We start from the raw sequence: 27,997 nt of genomic DNA on the forward strand, positions 1-27,997 counted from the left end.
GCGGAACTAGGGGAGGAGCGGAGCGCCGCGCCACCGCCACCGCCACCGCCGCCGCCGCCGCCAGCGCTCAGCTCCGCTCGCCTAGCGCTCTCTGCGCTCTCGCCTCTCCCTCTGTCTCTTTTCGCCTCTCTTTCTCTCCCTCGCCTTTCCTTTCCCTTTCCCTCTTTTGCTCCCTTTCTTCCCAGCTCCTCGGTCTGGGCGCTCTCCAAGCTTTTTCCCCTCTATGGCTCTGATGGGGCTTCACGCGTCACCCACTCCCACTCACCTTCTCTCTCCTACCTCCACTACTCCCTGGCCGCTCCCCCCACCAACCGCGACCCCACCCCCACCCGCTCCAGCAAGTTTGGAGCAGGAGAGAAATGCTGAGGATCACATTGGAGAGGGGGCTAAAATCACCTGTCTCACCGGAGTGTCCCCCGCTTTGCTCTCAAGCCCCCGACTGGAGTGCGTTTGGGGCCGCGAAAGCTGTCAGGTACCCAAACTGGGGCTGAGCGAGTTGCTAACGAGATTGCCAAAGACTACCGTTGGAGGAGGCTTTGGGATTGCTCCTAAAGCCCGGGGGCTGGCGGGTGGGGCGAACAGAGGAACCCCCCCCCCGCCCCCGCCAAGGGCAATGTTGGGGTAGGCTAGAGCGCTGGGTAGAAGCGGTGCGCACGGTCTGTCCCCGGTACCCTGCGCGGTCCAAAAGCGCTTGGATTCCCAGAGGCCCGGCGGGAAGCGTCCCGGCCCAATGTGTGCGGGCGTGGTGGGGGCCGCGGGATCCCGGCCCAGGGCTGTGCACTGTCCCAGGAGCCGCGGAGAGCGATGGCACTCACAAGGCTTAGTTGGGTGAGCCCGGTCGCGGGGTTCCCCTGGCAGACCCACGCCTGAGAGCATCTAAGTGCGCGCCCACTTTGGCTCACGTCCGCTGCCCCTCACACGGAAACTCCTACACAAACGGCACACACGTTCGCGCCCACACTCAGTATTACAAACACGCTTTCACACGCACACGCACCCACACACGTACACTTTCGCTCACAAAAATGCCCGTGTACACGGCAAGCGCGCACACACACACACCACTGTGCAAACCCACATACATTCAAAAAACAAAACATCTCCCTGTGCACTAAATCCTCACGTTCAAGTACATATACAAATACATCCCCTCACGTTCTCTTCCACACCCCTTCCCCAAGCCCCCCTACTCATGATTTGCGGTACCCTCAGTCCCAAATCATAATCAGCGCCCGCGCAGCCCGGGTTGGACACACGCGCGCGCGCACGCGCGCACTCCCCTCCCCGCACAAGCTGGGGAGGCTTCGGCCCGGCGCCCGCTTCGGATTCCAGGTGTGGTGGCGGCTCCGCGCTCCGCGTTTTGCAGTTCGCCGCGGTGTCGGAGGCGAGGCGAGGAAGGGAGCTGGAATAACAAAGGCAAGTTGGGGAGAGCGCAAGGGGGCGCAGCCCCTGTCGGGCCGCGGGGGGAGCCTTGGTCGGCCGGGGCTTTGGAGGCTGCAGGGTCTTGGGCGCCTGAAGCCGGAGATGGGGAGGGAGGGTGAGGGTCGAGGGGCGGGGCCGCAGCGTGACGTCAGAGAACAATGACACCGCCGGGGGAGGAGGGCGGGCACCCGGAGACAGCCGAGGCGGGGGTCTCCCCCGGGGCCTGAGACTAGCGGAAGACGTCCTGGCCCGGCCAGAGCCGCTGTCTGATTGACGAGGCCCGCTTGGGAGCGCGGACGTGCTACGCAGACTCGAGGATCACCCCCGGCCTCCTGGGCAGTGATCAGCGCGGACCCTGGGCCAACGCGGGAGCAGGCCGGAGTACCATCCCCCCCAACCCCCATTTTAGAACATCTTTCAGAGGGCTTCTCTGACCTCGGCTTGAACTCCTTCAGGGCCGGCGAGATCACTCCTTCCACCACCGGAGGGAGAAGAGGCAAAATGAATTTGCCAGCCCTGAATTCATTCTCAAGGCTACAATATTCTGACAGCCAGCAAACTCAGCCTGAATTCCTGAGGGCTCAGAGGACTGCAGCTCAGGTCCAAAGGGGCTGGGGGACGGAGGGAGGATGCCGGGAGCCTGCTTGATTTTCCCATGGGAAATTCTGCCTCCCTATGCCATTAGGCACTTCTTTCTGGGCCTCAGTCCTTCGACCTGTCACATGGACTGTTACCGCGCTGCTACTTTGCTACTGCTCTCACACAGGTGTCAGCTGAGCATACCCTGGGGAGGGTGGATGGTATGAAAGACTTCCAGACCTCTAGGGACACCAGGGAGGTGCGGTCCCAGCACATTCCTGTGGGAGGGAGCCCCAACCCCTCGTCATCAAAGTGGCCCAGGTTCATTAAGTTGGGACATGAGGGTAGCCTGAGAAACCCTTGAAGGCCTGATCCAGGGCTGGAGGGTGGCAATTCCACTTGCTGAAAGGTAACTGGAGCCACAGCTGCCCTCCCTCCACCCCCACCCCACCCCACCTCCAAGAATCCATAGCATTGCAGCAGCCAGAAAGCCATCCCCACCCCAGGTCCAAAACCTTAGGACAGAGTTTCTGGGTGTTTAAGGACCTGGAGGGCAAGAATTCAGCCCCAGCCGAGAACTAGGCCAGTTCCTGTTGCCTTGATGACTACCTACGTCAGAATGTTCAGTCCTCTCAACATTTTTGTCCAAATCTCTCAGTGAGTGACAAGGTATAGCTACCTCTAGGAAGTGGGGGGATGCAGGTGACCTTGGGGGTGACCACTCATGTTCAAAAGCTCCTGTCCAGAAGACACCTACCTGCCACCTCCCTTGCCAGTTCCTTTTGCATCTGGAAACTGGGAAGTGGCTGAAGAGGGCAGAAGAGCCAAGCCCAGCACACAAAGCAGGCCCAACTCTCTGAAGCATGGAGCCGGGGGGTAATCTCCCCTCTTCCCAGTTGGGCAAGCATGGCACTTGATGGCAGCAAGTCCAAGAAATCTCACCTGGGCCCTGAGTCTGCCCGGCCTCCTGGGGACCCTGGGCTCCAGTTCTTGGGACTCAGGCCCTTGCTGTCTCTATTCCACTTTCGAGAAATAACAAGGCAGGTTTGATCCCTGTGGGGTCTTGGAAGATGCTATGACTTAGTTAGTGCCTACTGTGTGCTGGGTACTGTGCTGAGAGCCTCTGAAGCATTAGTTTATTGAGTTCTCACATTGCTTTGAGTTAGGTGCTGTTACCATTCCCCCTTCAGAGAAAACTGCACCGTGAGGGATTTGTCCAGGGTCAACAGGAGTCAAACTCAGGTCCTCATTAACAAAGTTTCCTGCTGGTCCCTCAGCCCCAGCTCTGTATCCTCATCCTTAGACTCTCTGTGTGACCCTAGGCAAGTAGCTAGCCCTCTCTGGGCCTCTGTAAACCAAGGGCAAGGTCTCATCATGGTGATCAGGCATCTTTGGGGACCGTGTGTTCTGAGCCCCCACCCTCTTGGCCTTGGCCTCTGTGGGCCTGGAGGTCTGGGGTGAATCAGAGAGGATAGTGCTTTCACTTCCCAGCCACTGGGAGCTGGAAGATGGATTCCGCTCAGCCCATGCAGGCCCATAAATCACCTGGCTCCAGAGGCGGCTTCAGCGGCCATCAGGAGGGTGCAGGCTGCACGGGGCCTGCCTGTGGGCGCCAGTATGGGGCCCAGCCCACACCCACCTTCAGAACAGACTTAAGTGCTATTAATTCCCTCACCCTCCACCCTCCGGGGAGCTATCAGCAGGAGAAGAAGGCCATTGCTTAGGCCTGGGAGGAAAGCAGTGGTGGGAGGCTTTAGGTCCTGTGCAGGGTGTCATGACTGTGGTCCCCTCGGGCAGGGGCTCCTCAGTGGGCTGGGGGTGGTCAGGGGACTGACACATGTGGGGGGTGAATTCCTGCATCTACGGGGTTGCCTTCTCTGTCTCCACTCTCTACAACCCCCCTCCCCAAAAGGGAGCCAGAGGGCTAAAGGGGCAGGAGGAAAGTTACATTCATTGAGTGCTTACGGTTCCCCAAGCACTTGGGAAATAGTCTCTCATTACATCCTCTCCACAAGCCAGAAGGTGTAATTTGCCTCTGAGGAAAGAAGCTCAGAGAGATTTAAGTGACCTGCTTAGGACCTCACAACTACTCAGTGGGCGGGGCTGGGAGTGAGCTGCAGGTCTGGGCTGGGCCTCTGGGTTGAGAATGGGGACTTGCCTTCATCTCATCCCCAGGCTATGGTGCAGACAGGGTGACCAGCTGGGTACTTTGAGGTGGAGTAAAGACTCTTACTCACCAGGCAGTCATCGGGCCCTCCCATGGCAGTGGAATAACAGGGAGGACCTTTAGTCTTCACACCTTGGTTGGATCCAGGAGACATTTGGTTCCTGCCCAGCTCTGAGGCCTGTGCCTCTAAGGGTGGGTGGTGAGGTCCAGCAGAGAGCAGATGTGCACAGCAGGCTCCCCTGGTCTGCCTCCTCTCCTCTCCGTATACCCATCAGATGGCCCCCTCCATTCTCTGAGGCCACACCCACCCAGCATCCAGGCCCCCGATTCTCCCAGGCCCTTCCCCCAGGCCTGTTATCTTCTCAGTTTCCATCAGGGAGCTCTGCCCCATGGTTCCAGACCCAGCTCCAGCACCACTCACTTCTTCCCATCGGAGGCCCCAGAGAGTAAACCGAGAGCCTGCCTCCACATCACAGGCTCTGTGCCTCTGTTTCCCCATCTGCCAAGCAAGAGAGCGTGGGACACACAGGTGTTGTCCAATGGCAGTTGTGCCTCTGATCATCCTGCGATTCTGTAGGTCTGAGCTTTCCAGCCTTGGGCTGAGCTACAGTGCACTTTAGGGTTTCGGGGGAGGGTGGCTGCTTTGGGCAGTGCTCTCAGAGGCCCCCTTTTGGCCAGGTAGGGACAGGAAAATATCTCGGAGGGAGCTGTGAATAGGTAACAACCTTAACACCTCCCTTCAGGGGGTACCTCTCACTCTCTGAGCCTCACAACGGCCCTTTTAAGGGTGACAAAACTGAGCCTCAGATGGAGGTGGTGGCTTTCCCATGGCCACACATCTAGGAAGAGTCAGAGATGGGAAAGGAACCAGTTCTCCTAATCCTTCACCTGCACGAGTGCTGCCAGAGGGGTGATCTAGCACGTCCTGCACCGCAGGGTGGGGGCGGGGCGGACGCTGCGACAGGCGATGGGAGGAGGGTCAAGCCTTCTCCCTCCTTCCTGACAGCTCCTGTGCCCTGAGGGATACCTCCTTTCTGGCGCTGGAGGGGGTGGAGAAGATCTCAGAGCCTCAACATCTCCCCTCCTCACCTGGACAGCAGTTGCCTGGCCTCAAGGCTCATACCTCTTGCCCTGACCCTGTCATGTAGCCATTCTGGGTGGCTTCCAGAATTGTCAGCATTATATACTTACTGTCCTTCTCTTGCTCTGCCTACCTCCTGGGACGCACCCCTCCCAGCCTTCCAGGCCACATCTACAGCCACCTGCTGGGAAGCCTCTTCTGATTACCTCTGGCAGATGTGCTGCCTACCTGGTCTCAACCCCATATGCTGCTGTCCCCATAGCATTGTCATCGTTATAGCAATTACTGGTTAAGTTCTTACTATGTGCCAGGCACTGTGTATAAACTCCTCCAGTCCTCACTTGAGCTGATTATTAGGATTAACGTCTCCATTTTACAGATGAGGAAATTGAGGCACAGAGAGTTTCATTTGCCTGGTGTGACACCTCACTAGTCAGGGAAGTTATTTGGTATGCGCCCATCTCCCCTCCCTGGGATCTGCAGGCTGTAGGATCGCTCACTGCTCTATCCCATCACCCAGCATAGCTGCTGAGTGACTGATGGCTGGTCAAGTGCCGTGAGAGATGCAGGGGGCACACAAGGATGAGCCAGACCCAACCTTCTGGGAGCTCACAGGCTATCAGAAAGGACTACTCACACTGAATGCCACTCTCAGAGTTTGGGGGAAAGAGACTAATCGTCACTGTGTGAGGCCTGGAAGGCCGGCTTCGTTGGGGGCCTTGGAAAGACCATAGACCAGAGTGAGGCGTGGACCTGCCCAAGGTCACACAGCAAGTTTGAGGCAGCAGTGGGGCTGAGACCCCGGGCTGCCAGTATGACGTGCCTTCTTGCACCTTGCAGCCAGCTGTAGGGCCCCTGCGCCTGTGCTTTTTCAAGGACACATGGCCTCAGACGCCTCCATGATGCTGAGCTGTTCAGTGAGTGGCTCTGGTCCTTCTCTCCCCTCTATTAAAATTTTAAAAAAAGAAGAAAGAAAGAAAGAAAGAAATCCAGGCATTGTTCCTGACTGCAGCTGGTGCCAACTAGAATCCCGCCGAACAGAATGGAGCCGAGAGCCCTGCCGCCCAGGGGCCTGGCTGCTGACACAGGGCCTTTCTCTTTTGCTTCCCAAGGGGGGCCCAGGCTGATGCTCCATGGGCACCCTCTCCACCTGCCTCCCTGGCCACAGCCCTCAGCCTCCTGCTGCCCTCGCCCTCTTTGCGAAAATCCGATGCCACTTGGGAGGGCCATTAGCCCCCTGCCTTCCTTCCTCATCTCCCCACAGCCTGGGGTGAGCTGGGCCTCCCTCCCTGACAGCCCGGCCCCTCACCCTACCGGGAGGGGCCTGCGATACCTCTCCGGGAGAGTGGCAGAAATCCTTTCTCCATGGAATCATTTGGAACACTGGTTCGATTTCAGAACATACCAGGATTTTCCATCTTCCCTGCCCCCAACCTGACTTGGCAGGTACCGATCCTCACCCACTAAGGCAGTAGGGAAGGCCTGGGGGGGTGGGCGGGCGGTGACAAACAGCTCTGCAGATACATAAACATGCTTTTTAAAGTCACTGGTTTGCCTGCTCCCTTTGCTCAAGGGACTTGATCTTAGGAGAAAAAGGCTTCTCCAAATTCTCCCTTACTATCTTTATTTCATTCCCCCTCACTTGCCCCTTTAGAACTTTGGGCTCTGGTTTACACCCCCTCCCCGCCCCCCCCGCCACACACACAATGAGCTGATCTGGCGCAGGTTTCCCCAAATGTAAGCCCTGAGAGAGCAGCAGCCTCGCCACTACCCCGTGTCCACGGGGAACCCTTGGGCTTGACCCAGCCAACAAAGCCAGCTTTCCAATCTCCGACTTTCCTGCAATGGGCACAGCACTTTAGAGTCTGTAGAGAGCACTTTCTGTCTCACCTGAGTGCCACAGCAGCCTCAGGAGGCAGGCAAAAGTCGACCCACTTGGCAGAGGAACAAACTGAGGGTTCAAGAGACCCGGTGGTTTGGCCAAGGTCATACAGGAAGGGGCAGAGTTGGAATGGGAAGCCTGATCTGTTGATCCCATGTTACTAAGCAGGAGTGGGGACCCGAGTGGTAATGGCCTCAGACGACGGCATTCCCAGCTCTCCAAACGCTTCCAGGAGACAGGATCTCAGACATACCGATGCTTTCAACAAATATTTATCGCATACCTGCTATGTGCCTGGCACAAAACTAGGCACTGGAGATCCAACAGTGAGCAAAACAGATGCGGTCAGTGCTTATATTCTTATGTGGAGGAGACAGACCCCAAACAAACTGTGCAGGAAGATGTGCCTGTCCTCCCCTACCCCACCCCAGCCCATGTGCCCTGGAAGGAGCTCTGGCCGAGAGGCTGGGAGACACAGGTTCTGGTCCCAGTGTTGCCACTGACTACCCCTGTGACGTTAGACAGGGTTTTCCATCTGTAAAATCTGCAAGCATGTGGCTCCTCATGCCCTACTCCCAGCCTCTGAGTCAAGTGGTTAATAATTTCCTGGCATGAATAATTACCCTGATTAAGTTTTTTCTTAAACCTGACTTTTCATAAGTTCTGGAGCCAAAAAGGGGCTTTTGACGTCATCTAATCTGAGCCCCATCACTACCAACGAACCCCTTGGTCTCATTTCTTCCCAGGAGGTGACTGTCTCTGCTTGCATCTTTCTGGAAATGGGGAGCTTGCTCCCTCACGTAGCAGATAATGCCTAGCGGTGTGCTGCTAAATGTTTAACAGCTGGCTCTCCAAAGCAGGGAAAACCTGATCTGTAGCATTTGCTGATTTCGCATGGTGTAAGATACTCCCACCATGGCCAATTTTAGGCTGCCACCTTAATATCAACTAGGTCAGGCAGTTCCTGAAAATTTAACAATCGGCTCCTGTGAGCCAGTCCAAACTGGCCCCAACACACCACTGCCCCGCCCCACAGAGAAGCCCTGTCCAGCTTTACTTGCTGGGAAGTTCTTCCTGTTATTGAGCAAAACATCTAATTGTCAGGAACTCCAGCCTGGAAATGCTGAGCTACTTCTCTGGGGTGTCATACGACAAGGGAGACCTTTGGCCCCATGAAGCCCTTCAGAGAATTGGAGGAATTGACCCTGTCTCCCCGCGAGAAGGGTAGTTCCTGGGCCAAGTGGGGTCAGTGTATATTCACCCACCCTCCCTCCCTCCCTCCCTCCTTTCTTCTCTCCCCCTCCCTCTCCCCTCGCCCCTCCCTCCCTTCTTCCCCCCTCCCCCCTCCCTTCTTCCCCCCTCCCCCCTCCCTTCTTCCCCCCTCCCCCCTCCCTTCTTCCCCCCTCCTTCCTCAAATATTTATTGGGCCTCAGTGACATGACAGGTATTGTACTAGGTACTGTGGACACAGTGACCCATGTCTGCTCACACTGGCCCCCTCCAGCTGGAAAGTCTCCCCACTCAGCCTGTCCACCTTTGAGGCTACGCTCAGATGTCACCCACTCTCAGAAGCCCGCCCTGACCTCCACCCCTTCTCTTCCCTTCCCTCCCAGAGCCCCACCCTCCCAGAGCCTTTATCAGTCCCTGTTTGGCACTTATCACGTTCTACCTTGGATTACAGCTATTTGTGTACGCAGCTTATCTCGCTGCCAGACAGAGAGGCAGCGCGGGCTTGTTGAAAGAGCATGGACTTTGGAGCCGCACGACCTGGCCCTGCATCCCAGCCCTGCCACTTAGGGCTGTGAGCCCTTGGGAGCTTACACGCACCACCTCTTGGAGCCTCAGTTTCCTTATCTGTAAAGTGGGGTTGGTGATATCTACTAAGGTGGTTTGACCATTAAATGAGATTAGAAATGTAAACCTCCTTTCCTGTTCCTGTCTGGACTCTCATCCTCTTAAGGACAGATTGTGTCCAGTGCCTCTTTGTATTCTCCTGGTTATAACAATAACAGTATAACTATTAACAACAATGGCAAACACTCACATAGCACTTACTGTGTACAAGGTATTATTCTAAGAACTAACATAGGTTAACTCACTTCATTATCACAACAACCTGGTGGCCTTGGAACTATTATTATTCCCATTAATAGATGAGCAATCTGAGCCTCAGAGAGGTTAGATAATAAGCCCGAGCTCACATAGCTAGTGAGTGGGAGAGTTGAGATTTGAATCCAGAAAAATCTGCTCCAGAGCCTTAGCTGTTGAACGCTACGTCACATGGCCACAGTACGAGGGCTTGGAGGGGCTTCTGGAGTGGTGTGGGAGGGTGAGTACCCACAGTGCACCCCAGCCTGTGGACATCTTTTCCTTGACCTGTGGGGTGGGAGTGGGGGTGTACCGAGATGCTCCTGGTCTGCCCTCTAGGACCTCCCAACAGGTAAAGTGGTTTGTATTGATGAGAGGAAAGTCGCTAGGTCCCTGGGGGGAAGGGGACCGAGAGGCCACTAATGGACAAGGCAATCAGAGAAGGCTTCGTGGAAGAGGTGGCATTTGCCGTGGTCCTTGACAGATGAAGAGGACTTGGACTGGGATGGACAAGACAGAACAGCAGGAGCAAAAGTGTAGAGGTGGGGGAGGTACATTAGGGGTTCATTTAGGTGTCAGGCTAGCCATTTCCCCTTGTTCTTGAGGGTGAGATGGAGCAGACAGGGTGAATGTGGGGAGGCGTGTGTCACTTGCCCAGTCTGCACTCAGGAATAGTTGAGGGAACTGTTTTAGGGGCCTTGAAAGCCAGCACAGACCCTAAGGAGCTGAGAGCCAATTGGGCTGCTCCGGAGGCCGGACTGGCATTTTGCCTCTCTATAATCTACTCTGAGATTCCTGAGTCCAGCTCTGCTCCCTGCTCCCATCCCTCCATTTCTCCAAGCCTCAGTTTCCCCACCTGCAGAATGGGCATGAAGAATGGACCTTTTCAGCCAGTTGAAGGATGAAACAGGCCTGGTTGGGGGGATGTGCCTCACACTCCGGGGGGCAGAAAGTAGGTGGGAAGTACGGGGGTGGGGGGAATGAGAAGCTAAAAGGGGAGGGGTGGGAGGAGCTCCGTGTGCACGGCCAGTGAGCGCCAAGCCTGCCAAGTTGGCTGAGGTTGTGCCTCGTGATTCCTCCAACACCACATGCTCCATTTTCCCGGCATTGCCAAAGGCTGCCCAGCTCTGCTGGCTTAGAAGCAATCTTCCTTCCAGGCTTCTGCAAGGACAGCTCCTGGCAGGCTCTGGTCTGACCCTGTTCCTCCGGTTCAGCCCCACCATGCCCCCTCCAGGTAGCATTAATTGTACCGACAAATCCCTGAGGGCATTCATTGTGTGCCAAGGGCCCTTTTAACTGCTTCCCTTATATTAACTAATTGAATCCTCACAAACACACTGTAATTACATTTCAAGCGAGGAAACTGAGGCACAGAAAGGTTAAGCCAGGTGGTCCCAAGGCGGTTCCCTGGTAGGACAGGTGAAGCCTGAGGAATGGAGACAGCCCGTGGAGTTTAGAGGCAGGCCCTGCGAGATAGTCGTCTGGACACCTTCTAGCTGTTTCCCTGTGGGAAATACTCCAATTCAAGCCCCCCCTCACACTTTTCCTTTCTGCTCATTTCAGAGTTCTCAGGCAGCTCCTCTGTTCATACATGTGCCCATATGACCACACGTTTGACACCTTGGTCACCCAGACTCACATAGACATTCACACATGTGGTTCACCATCATAGATTCACAGACACACACACACACACACACACTTTTATGTCCCTGAAATGACACAGTGGGGTCTGTGAACTCACACTGCATTCCCCTTGCCCCACATCCAGCCTCTGAGGATGTCCCTCTGGCCCAGGCATTTGCATTCTTGTCCGTTCAAACCGATGGGTCCAGATGTGTACACAGAGCATCCCCTTATTACTGCAGGTCCCGCCCATATCATTGCCCCCGCTCCGCTCCTCCCGTGAGAACTGGCCTGGGGGTGCGGTTGGGGGCTTGGGGGTGGATGGTTACCCTTCCCCCAACTCCACAAGCTGCTGGAAAAACAGCAGGAAGAGGAGAGTGAATTAATCCTGGCCTCCCCTCCCCCGGGCTCTCTGTGATGCTAATTCCCTCCGCCTTTGATCCAGCCCAGGCCCCTAACTCTGAGCGGGAGCCGGTGCTGGGCTGGCCTGAGATTAGGGCTGCCTGGGTGAAGCCCCGGGCGCATCCCCAACGTGGCAGACTGGGGTTTCTCCTCTGGGGAGGGGTCTTGGGGATTAGAGCTCTGGTTACTGACCCTGGCATTCACAATGTACTCTCCTTTGCCAGAACTTTCTCATTTTCTCTCCTCTTCCGAGGGGGCCCTGGGGTTCCCATTTTACACAGGAGCAGAGTGAGGCCCAGGGTGAAAGGACTCCAGAGGCTTCTGGGCCAGTGAGTGGTGGGTCCAGACCCGGAGCACGGGTTTTCCGGTCTCCAATCTCGCCCTGTTTCCACTGAGGGTCTTTGTTTATTCCGGTGACTAAAAAAACAAAACCCAAAAAACAAACAAACAACGCTATTTATGGAGTCGCCACTACATGCCAGGAACTGTGTCTTAAAGCATCATTCCTTTCATTCCTCACAGCAGCTTTGTCATGGTCCCACTTTCCAGGTAAGGAAACTGCTCCATGTAACTGTTGCAGTGGTGACATCTGGATTCAAACCCAGGACACAAGCTGAGCAGAGTACCTCACAGTACAGAGAGGACACTGAAACCCAGAGAGGGGAAGGACGAAGCCCATAGAGGTAGCTGGCTGGGCATTTATCTCCTCCCTTCCTAGCTACACCTGGAAATGACTGGAATCTGCTATGGACGCAGTGGAGCTGGGACAAGAGTCCAGCCGCTACACTGCCCTAGAGTCGGAGAAAAAGGTACCTGTGAGGATGCCAAGCATAATCACATAGGGGCGTCTCATCCAACCCGGCCTTGGAACAGCCTTGTAAACTTGGGCATAAACAAAATTAAAACTTTTATTGCATTATATTTCATACATATAAAAGACTATTTGTAAGCCATGGAGCACATTAAATGAACCCTCATGACCCCTGCACTTAAGAGTATGACAGACACCAGTGAGGATCTGCCCCTCCCAGCCCGTCGCTTCCCAGAGGGAACCACTACCTGACGTTCATCCATTGCTCCCTTCCTCGCTTTGACACATGGTTTTAGCACAAGTGTGGGATCCCTGGGCTAACTGCACTTTTGAGACATTGAATTATATGTATGCTGCATTCCCAGGGGAAGTGACTTCTTTAAAGGGAAAGAGGAGGAGTTTTGAGGGCCAACTCACACCCATGTGTCTCTTTTCTTCAGGAGCTGCCTTCTGCACTAGCTCCTGGCTCTGGGTCTGTTTGCAGTGTGATGCCCCATTTTGCCCTCTCCCTCTCGAGAGTGCTCTGAAAAGGACACTTCTTCCTGGTGCAGCCAGCAGAAGCAGGGCAGGTACCCGGGCAGCTGGGCATTCCCTGAACAAGGCGTGCCACTATGCCTTTGCATAAGCTCTTCCCTCCACCTGGAATGTCCTGCCCACCTAGTCTGCTCAGGAAACCCAGCTCCTTCTAGGTCCCACTCCAAGGTTCCATTTGCTGAGAGGTCTTCCCTGTGATCCCCATCCCCTCAGCCCCCAGCAGAGTTGGATGTGCCCTCCTCTACCCTGTCAGAGTCCTTGGACATCCCTCTGTCAGCCCTTATCCCAGGGCAGATGTTCTAGTAGCTCCCAAGAGCAGCCTTTTATCCCCAGATCCCAGGCATAGCCGGTGGTGTCAGACCTGAGCAGATGTTCCCAGAGTGACCAAGACAGAATTTGGGTGAAGGTGACAGCAGATGGATGTCCCTGTTGGACCCCATGGGCCTGGACCTCCAAGGTCCTAGCCAGTTTGCTCCAAGGCCCATCTTGACGGGGGATTTGGATGCAAGGCTGGGAGGAGACTGTCTGAGGCTTGGGGCTGCTGTTTACCCATCTGCTGTGTTGACGTGTGTGTGCAAGACATGTGTGCAAGCCAGTGGGTACGTCAGCTGGTGGGTGTGGTCACAGGAGTACATACGTTCACACATGTGCTTACACACGTGTGCATACACGTAGTCCCAAGTCCACAGGCCCCGAGGAAACAAGCAGGGGCACTTCCTTTTCCTGTTTTCAACTCCCCCTCCTGAACAAGCCTGTATTCTCTCTGAGCATCACACCGCGCACATTTATGGAGTGCCTGCTGTGTGCAAGACCCGAGGGGCTGGGCAGAGCAGAGTAGGGGGCAGCTGGCCCCCGGGAGGACAGGAATGACAGAGGGGTTGCACACCATCTACCCGTCCTGCTCTCCCCTATGCACTAGCCCTAGAAGCCAGGTGCCACTGTCTCCTCTTCCCTTTAGAAGCCCCTGAAGTTCAGAGGCCAGACAGGGGCACCAGTGAAGACAGGTGGACGAGACCAGAAACTCTGTGCTCAGTTCCCAGTCCTGGGTGCTGGATGGTACAGGGCCTGCCAGAAACCCCTGCTTCCCAGGGAAACCTGGTATTGGGAGGGGCTGCCCAGAAACCTCCCAGTCACTCTGCTTTCCCCCTGTTGGAAATCACACTTTTTGAATGACATTTCCCGGAGCGTCCTGTAGGAGGGCGCCATAACTGTTAGCAGCAGCAGGGACTAAGGGTAGCTCTGAGCTGAGTCAGACAGGACAGTGTGGAACAGGGCCAAGGGTCTGAACTGGGGACCGGGCACTGCCCCCCCCCAACACTCACACACACATGCATGCATGTGCACACACAAATACACACGTGCATACACGCATGCACGCATGCACATGCAGAGAGGCGATCGGAGTAGCCTAAGGTCACACACAACCAGTGCTGGACCTCTGCCTCCCAGCCCTGTTTGCTCCTTTAACTCAGGCTGCCCTAAAGGGGACCTCTGGCTGCCAGGCTTCCAGCTTGCCTCCAGCTGAGACCCAGGGCCCAGTGGCTGAGGGAGATGACCTTGGGGGTGGTTAGGTGCTCCTTCTGCAGCACCATAAGCCTGTTGTTCAGGTGGGAGGGGGGCGTGGGTTACCCAGTGTGAATACGGAGGCCAGAGGAAGGGAAAATCCCTGCCTTTCCTCCCCCTAATACCCAAATGCAGCCCGGAAGGCCCTGCATGAAGGCCTCTTTCCTGTGATGACGATGCCCTGCGGCCTGGCAATCAGGAACTGGCTCTGGATTCTGACGGCCCTGCGCACACCCTGGATTCTTCGCTTCTAGCTGCAGGGTTGTGGGCTGGCCGCTTCACCTGGCTGGAGCGCAGTCCTGAACCTGTACCCAGAGGAGGAACACCCTCACTTCCAGGTGTTTGGGGATGGTGGCCCAGGCCAGTGCCCAGGAAATGGCCGGCAGGTGGTCAGCGCAAGGCCAGGCTGCACTGTGTCCAGACTGCCTGGTCCACAGGACTCGGGTCTGGTCTCCGGAGAACCAAGCTCTGTCTTGGTGCTGCCTCACCAGCTGGGTGACCTTGGGTGCCTCACCCTCCTCAGCCCCGAATGAGCACACCAGTTTGAGGGGCTAGAAAGACCAATCAGATGGGAAGGGCCTTGCAAATGCCCACTTTGGGGATGCTGGGGTGGGGAACAGGCCCCTGGGTGGGACCTCTTCCTTCTGGCCCCCAGCTGGGCTGAGAGCTGCATGTCCCTCACAGAGGGGAGAGCGTGTTCATTTGGGGACCCTCTCTGAGCCCTGTGCCTGCCCTCCCTGCAGGGCCCTGAGCTGCCAGGTTGGAGAGCTCTCCCTTGGGGAGTCTGAGGCCCCTTTGAAGCTGGGAAGTTTGTACTGGAGGGGCAAAGGCAGCCTGGATTCAAAGCATCTCTCCTGGCCCTTAATTACCCTTCTTCACCCATAGGTGGAATTTCCACTCAAAGAGCTAAAGAAAGGCACCCGCTCTGCCGCGGGGGACTGGGTTTCCCTGTTGCCTTTGTGTGACAGCCGCCAGCGGGGTGGTGGCACGCAGCTTGGGTTTCTGATTTTAATGATTTCCCGAATTCATTCTGTTTCCTACCTCAGGGAAAGGAGCAGAGGTGATCCTTTTGAAAATTCGCATAATTGCTTTTATTTGATTTTTATTAAAATGCATTCAGGAATAATGTGATTGCCCCCTTTATTACGTTGTTCATCAATCTGGCATGGGGAATCAGCCTGGAAAAAGAGGTGGGTGCAGGAGCCTGGTGTGTGGTAGGGAGCAGGGACAGCCCCGCACTGGCCAAGTGGCACTGGGGGAGCCCAGCCCCGGCTGCTCCTGACCTGGGAGGTGAGGTGACGACCCTGCTGGGCCCACTGCGTGGCGAGCTGGAAGATGGAAGGCAGTGCTGAGCGGGGAGTGCTGTGAGCACACTCTAGATGTCCTCCCCACCCCACCCTCTCCCCCTCTGTGCCTCCTCCTCCCAACCCTGAGTCCCCAGAGGCTGAGAGCCACAGCGGTCTGCCCTCCCAGCGTCCCTCGCACCCACACTTCCCTCGGCTCCCCCAGTTGCCTGCACCTTTACTGTAGCCTCCTCGCTGGTCTCGCTGGCTCCAGGCTCAGGGCCCTCAGTCCAACTTCCCACTGCCCCCCTCATCACGCCACTCCTCTGCTCAGGAACCTTGGTGGCTCCCGAGGGCCCCTTTCTTGCCAGGGCCTTTTGCTTTGGGACCTTCACCTGCAGTGGAAAGTACCTTGATCTCTTGTCAGACTCGGTTCCGAAGTTGCTCTGCTTTATACTGGGCAAGTCACTGCCTCTCTGAGCCTCAGTTCACTGATTAAGGAAACGTGAGCAACCAAGGCCTTCGGGATAGGGTCACTGAGAGTGAACCACGGGCTATGTAACTTACACAGCGTGGTTTGGGGGGTTGGGGCGGAGAATCACGTGACTTGGCCCGGTGAGAGGTCAGAAGAGCTCAGCAAATGCTTGAGGAGAGAGGAAGGGCAGATTCAGCCCTCGCCCCCACTGAGGCCCCAGACCAGCTGAGGTGGCCACAGGAACGGCGACACCATTTACTTCTAGCACTTCTGCCCTCATGGCCCGCGGCCCTTCCCCTCCTCCCAGCAGAGAGTTCTGGACAGGACCGGGCCCAAGCTTTCAGCCTAGCAGGTAAGAGTGGGGCTCACTGTTCTTCCTGCCTCTCGCTGCCCTTCTGGGGGATGGGGGTTGTGGTTTCCGAGGAGGGTCAGAGATGCGTTTGCTGGGCTTCCTGGAAGCCCTCTCCCCGCTGAGTTTGGCACATGCACCAGATGCCCTCCCTCCTCCACCCTCGGCATGTCTTATTGCCCTCCTCTAGCAGATGAGGTAACTGAGGCTCAGAGAGGGTAAGTGACTTGTTCAGGGCAGCTCAGCTAGGAAGTGGGGGGACTCTTGGGCACAAGAAACTAGGATGGGCTCGTGACTTCCCTGCTATCCCTGAAGCTGTTGGTGAGATGCTTTGAGGGGTTGGGTTTGGCAGCTGGGCCGGGCCCAGTGGAGCCCCCCTGTGCCCTGGGGTGTGGGTGGACCCTTGGGTGTTGGAGGCAGGCCCTCTCCACTCAGCCTCCAGTTTCCCTAGGGGGGTCTGCCTCTGCTGGGTGGGCTGCACAGGGAGTCAGGTTAGCACGCGGGGCGTGGGCATACGCATCCAGAGCCCAGGTGGGTGCTTTTAATTTCTGTGAAAAGCCCATCTTCACTGAAAAAAAAAGAGACAAACTTTTGTTGTCTGTTGCCGGTTTTCTTTTTTATGTGTTTGTTTTTATGCAAATCATTTGGCGGTGGATACAGCTGGGGGAATTCAGAGAGTGGAGGCCGTACATTTAGAAATTCAACTGTAGGGCCCCTGAGGGCCAGCTGGGGTCCTACCATCTAGGCCAGCGCTCAGTACAGGGCGCGGCGCAATGCTTAGTCCACCATCTGGCCGCTCAGCCTTGGGGAAGCTGTTACCCCCACTGGAATGCCCTTCCCTGTTCTTCTCTGCTTGGAAGACTCCTCTGTGAAGCCCATGCCACACCAAGCCTCCCTGGATGCGCTTACCCTCCGGTTCTGATACCGGCTCACTCTGCCTGCCTGTCCCAGGAGCTGTCTGGGTTCCCTGGCACAGGTTCACATCCAGTCTCTGCAATCAGTCTGTGAGTCTGTCCAAGAGGCCAGGCCCAGTCCTCAGTCATGGGGAGGGCCATGCAGGGAGCTGGGAAAGTCCTCTAGTCTCAGCAGAGGAAATCCCAGCCCAGAGAGGCAAAGGGTGACCAACAACTTCCCTAGGACCAAGGGGTTTCCTGGGATGCAGACTTTCATTGCTAAATTGGGACAGTCTCCATCACCCTAGCTAGGGCTGCTTGCTCAGGGCCCAACAGCAAGCCCAGGCCCTGAACCTCCTGATTCCCAGGCTGGCACCATGTCCTGATGCTGTCGCTATAGACAGTCAGTACCTTCTTTTGGGGGAGGGGGACACTGAGACCCCTTGGGTGTCCGAGAGACTGGCCCAAGGCCATGGGTGAGTGGCTACAGAGCTAGACAAAGGAACCACCAGCCGTTGAGCCTCTGGTTGGCTCCTGCATCCAGGGAAAGGGCTTGCCCCAAGGGAGGGGAGAATGGTTGAGCTTTGTAGTCCTGTGGCCTGAGTGCCACTCCCCAGGCGATCTCAGACCCCACCTCCCAGCTCCGTGCTTGCAGGGCTGGGGAGGGGCTGAGCTTCCCTCCCCCACTGCACCCCAGCCTCCCCTCCACCCCCAGGCCCCAGGCCCTGAAGAGCAGAGCTCCTTATCAGATCTTGGTTCTCTCCTCCGCTCTGCTGCCTCTGCCTGGCCTCCGCCCCCAACCCCCCGTAGCCCTTTCCTCTCAGAAGCTCCTTTTCCCGTCACCAACACACGCAGCCTGCAGAGATGTTGGTTTCTGTTGCTTTCAAAAAAAGTTTCCTTTTGGTGAGGGCGGTGACGGGTTGTTTACTGGGCCTGCAAGGCCTCACCGTGGGCTGCAGCTGGGGGGTGGATTTGGGCCCGTAGGCTGCACGCACAACCCTGAGCCTCTGGATCCTGTGCAAAGGCAACAAGTGAGGAATAAACACCTGCTGTGCCCCCAGCTCGGGGGCTGGGCTCTGCAGCACCTACTGTGTATTCACACTCCCTCGGGAACCTGTGCATCTGGGCCCGGGGCGGGGGGTGGGGTGGGGGTGGGGGTGGGGCAGGGGGGGTGGGGGTGGGGCGGGTGGTTATTATCCGTTTCCCACAGGAGGCAACTGAGGCTCAGCAGAGGTGGCTGGGCCCCAGGCCTCTGGATTCGTGGTCCGGACTCTGCCCACCACACCATGCTGCCTTCAGAGCTCACCATTCCAACCTCCTCCTTCCTTACCTGCCTTTCCCCACACACACAGGGCCCAGGCTCTCCCCAGCTGAGGGACAGAGCTTCCTGAACCTTCCGTCCTAGCATCGTGGCCCCTCTGTAGGTAGGGCATGAGCTCTAGCCATGTCACCAGAGCTGGATTTGAATTTCAAGTCCTCCTGCTGTGTGACCTCTGGCAAGTTGTTTAGCCTCTCTGAGCATCAGTTGGCTTAGCCATCAAATGAGAGAAACTTGGAGAAATCTCTGAGAGAGACTGGTGGACTCTGAAGGCTGTCAGGCAGGGGGCTGGGGTCTCTGTCTGCTTAACAGGGGCCTCAGGAAGTTTCAATTGTCAGCCGGGTCTGGGGAATTGGCAGAGGTGGTGGGGAACTGCTGAAGGTGGGTGAGTGAGGGAGCACCGCAATGAAGACCATGTTCCAGAAGGATCACGTAGGCATCAGTGTGGGTGAAGACTGCAGGGGAGAGGTAGAGGCTGGGGGGCTGTTGAAGGGGGCTTTGACTTCCTTTTCAGAAAAATAGGGTGATGTTCTCCCTACCCCACACCCCTGCCCACGCTCAGCCCCTGCAACCAGGAGCAAGAATCATGGAGGCCAGACCATGATGGTGTGCCAGACTCCTGCCCAGGACAGATTCCCCCCACTGGCCTCCTCCCAGCTTCAGCTGTCATGCCCTGTGGGAGGAGGAACTGGAGGTTTAAGGGGTCCTGAACCCCAGCCCACACCAGCGGCCAGGTGTGACATAGGGTGTCCTCCTCCTCCCAACAGCCCCAGTGTCCCTGAGAAGTGTTGGCAATCCAGGTCCACCTGAGAACCGCAGTTTCCATTTCTCACTGACCTCTTCCCCTGGGTTTCCTAAACCTCTTGCTTCAAGCCTCCCGACACTCCCTGAGCCCTTGAGAAACTCCCTCCAACCCCTCACCTTACAGGTAAAGAAGTCCCCCTAGAGCAGGGCAGCAGCTGGGCTGTCTGTGTACACTTCCCCCTCCACAACTCCAGCCTCCCCATGTCCAGGACATGGGAGGGAAGCTCATGAGGCAGGGAATCGAAGGCCATCTCTTTTTGTGAAGGAAGCACCTTTTCTGTAAAGTGAAGAGTTCCCCTGACGTGTGTCTCCCTGTGAGTGTCACAGGCATTCTTAAAGATGATCGATCCTCCGCCACCTGTACTAGGTTTTCCTGGGGATAAGCCACAGCTTAGAGGAGCTGAGGAGGCCGGGACGCTTGAGGAAACTTTACTGTTCCCCCTTCTCCTGAAGTTTGTCGGATGGAGAGTGTGGAGAGTGGGAGCACCGTTACGTGGGTCCATTCAGGCTGCTACAGTAGAATACCATGGACTGGTGGCTTATATAAACAAGACATTTATTTTTCACAGTTCTGGAGGCTGGGATGTCTAAGATCAAGGTGGTGGCAGATTCAGTGTCTGCTGAGAGCCTGCTTCCTGGTTCATAGACAGCTGTCTTCTCACTGTGTCCTCACAGGGTGGAAGGGAGCTCTCTGGGGTCTCTTTTATAAGGGTACTAATCCCACTCATGAGGGCTTCACACTCAGGACCTAATCACCTCTCCAAAGTCCCACCTCCTAATACCATTACCTTGGGGGTTAGGATTTCAACCTATGAATTTCCAGAGGAAGCATTCGGACCATAGCAATCTTGTTCTGGCAAAGGTTCTTTAATGGCAGGAAAGAAGGGTGTTTGAGTTTCACAGCCCTCCTGTGGCCATTGTACCCACTTCAGAGACAGGTACACTAAGGCCCAGCGTGAGAGCCTAGATGTCCTTGCTCATATTCAGAGCCTGACTCTCTGGACTTTTGGTCAAGAAGAAAAGTCTCTCTCTGCTTGCTTCCAAGGCATTGCTGCCCTGCCGCTTCCACTGTCCTCAGTTTCTGGCCAGCACACAGTCTCTTGCACAAGAGGAGGGATGCTGTTCCTTGCTAGCCCTGTGGCTGCTCTTGTGATGCTGGGCTCCTCTGCTGTCCACATGCTCAACCCTGTAATAAAAATACTTCTCCAGTTAGTTCTAATTTTAACTCGCATTAGGACCGGCATTGCCTATAAGGCTGGCAACCAGATACCCTGGGGGAATGTGCCTGCCTCACCCACTCTCCTGGTGATAGAGGCCTCCAGGCAGGGAACGAGTGCTCACCCTGCTTTGCTGTGTGACCTTCCCCAAGGCTCTTACCCTCTCTGGGCCTCTTCTACATCATCTGCAGTGCCTGCTTTGTGGGATTGCAAGGATCAAAGGATGTGAGTGCAGGGGATTGGAAGCCCTTTCTGTGGGCCAGCACTGGGCAGCCCCCTTCTGTGTGTTTAATTTGTCTTCACAGCAGCCTTAGATGTCTGACACAGAGTGAGCTTCATGGACCACTTACTATCTACCCACCGTCTGAGGGGGTTCTGCGCAGGAGGATTTTTATAGATATTATACTGGTATTCCCCTGCTGACCAGGCCTTTGCATCCCTTTACCCGGGGGTTTGGGAGCTATAGCAGAAATGGCTCCAGATCCAAAGCTCTCTCTTGTCATCTCAGACAAGATGCTGTAAGGTGGCCTGGAGGGCCTTCGAGGGACAAGACCCCAAGGAGGATGGGACAGACTGAGAAGGAAGTTGGGTAAAACAGGCCCAGACTCGGGTGTGTGACCAGGCCTCAGCATTTCTGGGAAGCCAATCCTGCACCTGGTCCAGCCTCATGCCCAGCAGTGCAGGAGGCCACAGGACGTCAGGGACACACAACTCAGAGCACGAGGGCCTCCGCAGTGGCCAGGACAGAGTGGAGATCCAAGGCCCTGCCCTACTTCCTGGGCACCATGGGGCCTCCCTCTTCTTGAGGCCGAGGGTAACAGCCTGATAATGATGGAGGTGAGATGGTCAGAATTTAGTTTCTTGAAAGAAAAATCCAGAATGTGATACTTCTTGCAGCTGTACATTTTGGTATAGCGTCGTGCCCTAGTAATAGTTCTATTAGACCCACTGCAGAGATGAGGAAATTGCAGCTCAGAGAGTTTATAATTGTCCAAAGACATCTTGCTTGGAACTGGTGGATCAGAGACCAGAACCTTGGTCTGTTGATGTCAAAGCCTCTGCAGCTTTTGCCTTTTTTATGCCTCCTTGACTGGCAAGATCACCCCACTTGGGGGACAGATAGGACAATAAGGCCCACATGGGAAAGTGACACAGCTAGGAAGTGAGGGAGGACTACCCAGTCTGTGCTTAGACACTAAGCTGCCCTCCTCTTGGTCCAAGCTGCCCACGGCCCATCCAGCATCCCTCTTCTTCAGCCTAAGGCCACCCACACCAGGCCTCCAGGTCCTGACAGTGTGGAGAAGTTCTGGCCTCCTTACCTGCTTCCCACAGCCCTTGCTGGCTGCAGAGCTTGCCCTGGACCCACTGAAGCCACATCTCAATCCCAGATGTTGCAGCAGGCACAGCCCCGGCCCTGCCCAGGCCTGCCGTGGGCTCCTCCTCCCCATGGGCTCTGGGCCTGGGAAGTGATGCCCACTGGCTCAACCTGAGATTCAGTGGGTGGGTTTATGTTTTGGGTCAGCAGATCCAGGATCAATGCTTTTGATTTCTAGCATTTCTTTTTCTTTTTTAGAATTTCCATCTCTCTACTTGTATTACCCATCTGTTCATCCATGTGGCCTACTTTTTCCATTAGAGGACTTAGCATACTAATCATAGCTGTTTTAAATTCCTGGTCTGATAATTCCAATATTTCTGCCATATCCGAGTCTGGTTCTAATGCTTGCTCTCTCTTCAAACTATTTTCCCCCTTTTATCACGCTTCGCATTTTTTTTAAAAATAAATTAATTAATTTATTTTTGGCTGCTTTGGGTCTTTGTTGCTGCCCACGGGCTTTCTCTAGTTGTGGCGAGTGGGGGCTACTCTTTTTTGTGGTGCATGGGCTTCTCGTTGAGGTGGCTTCTCTTGTTGCGGAGCGCGGGCTCTTGGCGCGCGGGCTTCGGTAGTTGCAGCACACGGACTCAGTAGTTGTGGCTCACGGGCTCTAGAGCTCAGGCTCAGTAGTTGTGGCACATGGGCTTAGTTGCTCCGCAGCATGTGGGATCTTCCTAGACCGGGGCTCAAACCTGTGTCCCCTGCATTGGCAGGCGGATTCCTAACCACTGTGCCACCAGGAAAGCCCAAGCAGGACTTTCTAATGATAGAAGTCTCAGGCTTACTCTGTTAATTCTTTTCTGCACAAATGTTTAAAAACTTTCATTTTATCTAATACAAGCATTTAAAGCTATGCATTTCCCTCCAGCCAGTCTTTTAGCTGCATACTACAACAACTAATATATTGTGTTTTTATTTTTTCATTCAGTTCAAAATATTTTCTAATTTCCCTTGTGATTTCTGTTGCCCTGGCTTCAACTTGTCTGCAGCATCTTATCTGTTATTAATTCCTTCCTATGAAATTTTTATTTTATAAATTGTATTTTTCAGCTCTAGAAGTTCTGTTTGTTTCTTTTTATGGTTCTCATTCATCTCTTCACTATGTTTTCTCTTAAATCCTTGAATATTTTTATAATAATTATTTTAATGTCTTTGTCTGCTAATTCCATAATTTCTGTCATCCATGTCTGTTTCTACTGAATTATTTTTCTTCTAGTTGTGGGTTGTATTTTCGTGCTTTCTTGCATGTCTAGGAGTTTTTGTTTGGATGCTGGACATTTTGATGTTCCATTGCTGAGTGTTTGGATTTTGTTGTCTTCTTTAAAGATTATTAAAGATATAGCTTTGGCAGGCAGTTAGTTTACTGGTGGATCAAGTTGCTCCTTTTGAGGCTTATTTTTAAGCTTTATTAAGCTGATCAATGAGGCCTCTCTGCTCTGCTCTGGCTGGTTGGAACTTAAAGTCTTTCAGCTCTGTGTGAGCTCTCCAAGTAGTTAAACTCATAGTTCCTTGGTAATAATTTTTCTCTGATAGATGGACTTTGCCTGGCTTCATCACATCTCACCCCAGACAGGCACAGTTTATAATTCATTCTAAGGCTCAAGAGGACCTCTGTGAAGATTTCTGGAACTTTCTCTGCCTAGCTCCCTCTTCTCTGGTACTCTGCCCATGACTTCCTATACAGGCTTAGCCTCCCTGTTCTCCAGCCTGTCTCATCGGCTCAGTGAGATTGCTGTGCTTTACTTGGATTCTCTCTCTTTGTTCAGTAGCCTGGAACGTGTGTCCAGTTAGACAACTGAGACAATCATAGAGCTTACCTCATCTGTTTCCCGTCTCTCGGGAATCACCGACCTGTGCCTCTATGTGAAAATAGGTGTTTCTATGTTTCTTCAGTTTTCTTTTTCTATTTCTTTTTATTTTTTATGGTGCTGATGCTAGTGCTAATCTGATTACCGGTTACTCTGTCATGGCTAGGAGTGGACAGCACTGACTCCTGTCCAATGTTCATGTTGAGTAGAAGTTAACCAGGAAGAGATGTGTAGGGGCATCTTAGGAGAAAGAGCTGCATAGGGGGAAGTTGTGAGTTTGGGCCATGTTCAGGGATGGTGTTTGTGGTACGTGTGTGGGGAAGGTTATGCGTGAACAGACAGATAGGCAGGAATGTATTTGCAAAGGACCTGGAATGACATCTAGGAGTTTGCACATTATCCCAGAGGTCTTGAGGAGGCTATAGCAAGAAATAATTATAAATACAATAACATGTAACTGATGTATTTTCATGTGCCAGGCAGCCACTGCTCTAAGCTCTTTCCATGGATTATCTCATTTACTCCTCTGCCAGCTCATGAAAGATTACAGTGTTACTAGGAATTGCCATGTGCCCTGTGTTATTCTAAGCACTTTACACAATCACCTCATTTAGTCCTCACAAGAACACTACTTGGTAGGGCTATAACTATGCCTATTTTATAGATCAGGAAACCGAGGCACTGAGAGGGGAAATGACTGATGGTAACACAGAGAATAACTAGTAATTAGAGGTGGTTTTCTTTTCTGCCAAAATACTCTTTTAACATTATTATAATAATGTTCTTAAAGCTGCCTTTGGGTCATCCAGGTGTCCATGATACCCCATTGCCTGCAGATACTGTGAATGCTGGGACGTGTGGCCACCATGCCTGGTGGACATGGCATCGCCTTGTGGTCAGGTGGTACCTGTGATAGTATCAAATCACATCCGCAAATTCTTTGACACTTTCCATTGGAAGGTGGACTCTAATTCCCTTCCCCTTCTGGCTTTAGTGACTCGCTTCTAATGAATAGAACATGACAGAAGTGATGCCTAATGACTTCTAAGACTGGTTATAAAAAGACATCCCTGCTTCTGCCTCACTCGTTCTCTAGGACACATGCCTTGGGAGTCCCAATCTGTTTTCTGTCCCTATAGTTTTGTCTTTTCTAGAATATCATATGAATGGAATTATCCAGTGTGTCGTCTGGCTTCCTTTATTTAGTATATTGCTTTTGAGATTCATCCATGTTGCTGTGTATATCGGTAGTTTGGTCCTTTTTATTTCGGCAGTGTTTTGTTAATTCACGCATCTGTTATTCATTTGTCCATCCCAGGGCTGGGCATACGTTGGGCGCTCAATAAATGGGTGTTGAGTACCTAAGGGGGTGAATGGAAGCTGAAGGTGGGGACTTTGCAAATCTGTTAAAGCCAGGCTTTGATGGAGGTTGGAGGAAGCAAGGTGATGACGTTTTCCCAAGACTCATTTATCATTCATTAATTCACAGATACTTACTGAGTATCTACTCTGTGCCAACTGTTGTGCTAGGCTATAACGAATGGTTCCTGCCCGCTCCAGAGCTGACTGTTGAGCTGAGAAGACAAATAACTCACCAAGCGGTTAACAGCGAGGGAGATCAGTGCTGGGAGAAAGGAAGACAGAGAAAGGGTGGGAGATGGGGAGGGCAGGGCAAGGGCATGATGGGGTGGACAAGGCTTCCCCGGGAAGTGAAGGCCTGAAGGAGGCGGTGTTTGCTGGACCGTGGAGGAGGGAAGGGTGTGCCTGGCAGAAGGAACACGTGTGAGCACACAGAGTACACAGCATGTTAGAGGAATGAGGCCAGTGTGAACGTGGGGAGCGGTCAGATTTGGGGCTGGAGAGGTGGTCCTAGGGCCCATATTTTGCATCAGTGAGTTTGGCTTTTAGTCTAAAGACAAAAGGGATCCACTGAAAGACTTAAAGTTGCAAAGTATTAATCAGGATCTCTGTACTTCAGAGTGGAGAAAGGATTGGGTGCATAAATACAGGGAGAAAGGCCCGTGGGGGTGTTGTAAGTATTCCAGGGAAGGGTGGTGGTGACCTGGCCAAGGGCAATGGGAAGCAGAGATTTTAGATCAACTTAGGGGAAACCTGCCAGAATCTAGTGACTGACTTTATGTGGGGAGGAGGCAGAATGAATTAAGACTAGATCCCAGGTTTGGGACTTGGGCAACCATGTCCCTGGAAGGGGAGCAAGTAAGGAGGGGGCAGGGGGTGTAGAGATGATGAGTAAACATGGGAACTGTTGAGATCAAAGATGTCCAAGTGGAAAAGTCCAGGAGGCAGCTGGATATTGTGGCCTGGAGAGGGAATCGGCTGGACATGCAGAATTGAGAGGCCCTGGCACAGAGCAGGGAGCAGATGAGCGTGCCCGTAAATGCGTGAAGAATGTGGAGGGCCGAGGGCTCAGGACAGGGACCTGAGGAACACCAGGATTTCAAGAGAAGGACAAGAGGTGTCCAAGCGAGATTGAAGGAAATGGTGTGGGAAATAGAGATGCTGACAAAGGAGGGTTGGAGGAGCCTTGGGGCGAGTGTTGAAAGGCATGGCAGCGGGCACCAGCAGGCATGCTGCCCAATGGTAGTCAGATAAAGGGCAGAACTCAAAGATGGCCAGGCCCTGGTGACCTAAGAGATGACCCCCTTGGAAGAGTGAGAGGAGCAAAAGCCAGAGAGCTGGCTGGTGGGGAGGAGTGGATGGTGGGGACGGACAGGGAGGTCGTTTGGAGCGTGGTGTCTCTGTCTTGTTTTGCAGTTTGGTGGGGACGGGTGAACCAAGGCTGGAGCTGGTGAGTGTTGTGGGATCCAGGGAGGATTTTAGATGAGAGCAGCCTGGATTCGTTTAAGCACTGATGCAAAGCAGCCAGTAGAGAAGGGTGTTCTGGTTGTCTATTGCTGTGTAATAAACCACCCAAATCGTAATACCTTAAAACAACAACCATTTATTATCTCTCATAATTCTTGGAATAACTGGGCTCCACTGGCTCATGTGGGGCTGCAGTCACCTGTATGTTTGACTAGAATGTCAAGATGGCCCATCACATGGCTGGCGGCTGGTGCTGGCCGTTGGCGGTGAGTTGGGCCGACCGGAACATCGTGGTTCTTCTCCGTGTGGCCTTTCCATCTTGGTTGAGATTCTCACAGCATAACAGCTGGCTTCCAAGAGTATTCCAAGTGCTCCAAAGAAGCTGCAGATATCTTAAGACCCAGTTTTGGAAGTTACCCAATGTCACTTCCACCACATTCTATATAGGTCAAAGCAAGTCGCAGGCCAGCCTCGAATCAAGTGGGTGGGGGCAATAGACTCCATCTCTTCTTGTTGGGAGGAGCTGCGAAGAATTTTGGCAATCTTTAACATAACACAGGAAAAGGGAAAGGTGAACCTGAACGGGAATAATTGATGGATCTATCGAGAAAATGGCAGGGCTGGAGGCCCAGGGCACATGCAGTGGGATTGGCTTTAGAAAGAAGAAGGGCTTGGAATGGGCTTCCAGGAGGGTAGGGTCATCGTATATTTTATCAAGATCTGAGCAGGTCAACCAACCACAAAGTTCTGGGTTGTGTAAACCACTTTGAACTTCCCCTCGCTTTGTAGCATAGCAGAGAGACTCCTAAGAACAACACTTATTATTGAGTGCTACTTCGGCCTTAATCAGTTCTCCCAGTGGCCCTGTTTGGTTGTATGAGGTCAATGCGGTGATGCCCGTTTTACAGGTGGAGCAACTGAGGCTCAGCAAGTCTCTCTCTGTCTTTGAGTTTGTGTGAATGTGTTGATTGTCTGCACATAGAACGTGTTTGCTCTCTCCTATCCGAGGAGGGACCCCATATGGATGTGGAGTGAAATTCTCACCCAGGAGAGGGGAGCAGGGAGTGGTGGCACCGGCTCAGGCCCTGGCAACCTGAGGGGGTCTTGGGCTGGGATGGAACCTGGGACTGTGAGGTTCAAACCCCTCAGGACAAGAAGATGGAGGAAGGAAGGGAAGGTTGGCTGCAGAAACCTGTACTGATGACCAGCATTCCCGCCACCCTCATCATGCACTCGTGATATTAATAAAAATAATTTATGTCATGTGACTGCTTTTTAACTATCTGCTTTCAAGACTTAAGACCAGGATTATAAAAGACATGCATTTATAAATTATCAGCCCAGAGCTCATAAGCACATATACATTGGGGAACACTTTGGTAGCACTTTAAATTAATTTATTGTCATTCATTCCAGCTGTCTGTGATGTATACCTTCAGCTATAAATTTGTACCATCATCTGACACACCATTAACTAAGGTGCTGCCGGAGCCA

The 27,997-nt window shown here is 53.9% G+C and overlaps 1 long non-coding RNA gene across 2 annotated transcripts; it reads left to right on the forward strand.

The window, feature by feature from the left end:
• Nucleotides 1-402: 402 nt before the first annotated feature.
• Nucleotides 403-9,051, forward strand: LOC309643217. 2 transcript variants are annotated; one of them, XR_014253627.1, is made up of 6 exons: nt 403-1,416; nt 1,878-2,022; nt 5,175-6,695; nt 7,300-7,475; nt 8,236-8,376; nt 8,813-9,051. It is a non-coding gene; the product is annotated as an uncharacterized lncRNA (long non-coding RNA). The 2 variants fall into 2 exon arrangements; XR_014253626.1 differs by having other exon boundaries at nt 5,175-7,475.
• The last annotated feature ends 18,946 nt before the right edge of the window (nt 9,052-27,997 follow it).

This window comes from Balaenoptera physalus, assembly GCF_965194825.1.
Source record: "Balaenoptera physalus genome assembly, chromosome: 14".
NCBI lineage: Eukaryota > Metazoa > Chordata > Mammalia > Artiodactyla > Balaenopteridae > Balaenoptera > Balaenoptera physalus.